Here is a 1,601-nt window from a genome sequence, read left to right as displayed (position 1 = left end):
AAGTCAGATAGGGAATTTAGTGCGTGAGGCTATAAACTGGAGATAATGAAAAACGTACCTCAAGAATGAGCCCAGGTTATGTATTTATAGGTGTTGATGATAGAGTCCTAGAAGGGCTTACCCATGTGTGATCCTTATCCTCGTAGGATAAGGAGTTAGTGTTTCATTCCAAGTGTTCAACCTTTGTTTGAGTTGAAGAAGGAGTCAAATAGGGTAAGGATTGTGGTCTACGTAGAATTAGTGTTTTCATAGATCGTTAAGAAGTGCGTGGCGAGTTCACATACAAACCCTGACCTCAAAGGCCCGACCTTGATTTGGTAGTTTTGGGCGATGAGAAGGTCGGGGTTAATGGGTCGAGTTCAGGATTACAAGATCTGGGGTCATCACAGGCCCCCGTGCATCGAGGTCGTAGATTTCCGTCCAAGCATGATCTACGAGTAAAGATGTAAAGGCATAGATATCTAGGAGTCTTATCACGTGTCAAGCGTTCAATGAGCTATCAGAGAACAACCTCAGATGGCTGCCGCGTACAATGTCAGGTCACGATCTTGGATGGCCGCCACATGTCTTCATTAAAGTCAGGATTAATAGACTGTTGACATTCCAAAGACCCCTATAAATAGTCCCCACATTTCAGTTTCACTTTTCACTCTCCTAGTAAAAGAAAGCTCGAGCTCGAAGATAGTGGGTTGGTGAGCGATCATCCAAAAAAGGTAAGAGTTCAGGCCTTTAAGTTTTAATTATTTGATTTAGTATTATGTCGAGTAGTAGTAGCAGTAGTACGGGGTCGAGTAAGAGTGATAGTAGCTGTCCATCCAAAGCCTCAAACCGTAGTAATAAACCTAAGGATGTAGGTACATCCCTGATCCCCATGGCCATTCCTATTAGTTCTCATACTGACAACTTGGTCTACCCTAAAGAACGACCAAGTATAAGGAACACGTGATCATTAAGCTAGCGAAAGAGTTCAGGGTTATGCGCATTTGTGATGTGAGAGCCCCAGGGCCTACTGAGACCTTGTTAGGAGCTCGAGAGGGAGAGATTACCTTTTTTAGAGACGCTCTTAAGGCCGGGCTTAGGTGGCCCCTTCACCCATTCTTCATCCATTTCTTGACCTCGTACTATTTATGTCCTGGCCAACTAGCCCCGAACAATTAGAGGTTGTTGGTATACTTCTTTATATTATGTAGATGTCTCGAGATCGAGCCTAGACTCGATCTTTTACGAATGGTCTATGATATGAAATTCTCCCCGGGGTATAACTATTTCGTTTACTTATCCACTAAAGGGGGGTTTAGAACACCTGAAACACCGAGCTCTCTTCAGTGTTGGAAAGAAAGATTCTTTTTTGTGAGGCCTCAAGACCCCAACCATCCTTTTAGCCCGAAGTGGGAAATTCCTGATAAGGATAGGTTCAACAAAGGTCATGCCTATTTCGAGGTTTTAGAGAGAGATAGGCTGAGGTTAGTGAATCACGATCCTTTGGCAGAGAAGATTGACTATCTACTCGAAAATGACACCCTCGACCTTGCCAACGTGAAAGGCCTCGAAGGTATGCTTTTTCTCTTTTTTTTTTTTTTTTTTTTTTTTTTTTTTTTTGG

This window comes from Olea europaea, chromosome 22, assembly GCF_002742605.1.
Source record: "Olea europaea var. sylvestris chromosome 22, O_europaea_v1, whole genome shotgun sequence".
NCBI classification, from domain to species: domain Eukaryota; kingdom Viridiplantae; phylum Streptophyta; class Magnoliopsida; order Lamiales; family Oleaceae; genus Olea; species Olea europaea.
Note: the sequence above shows the minus strand (reverse complement) of the source record.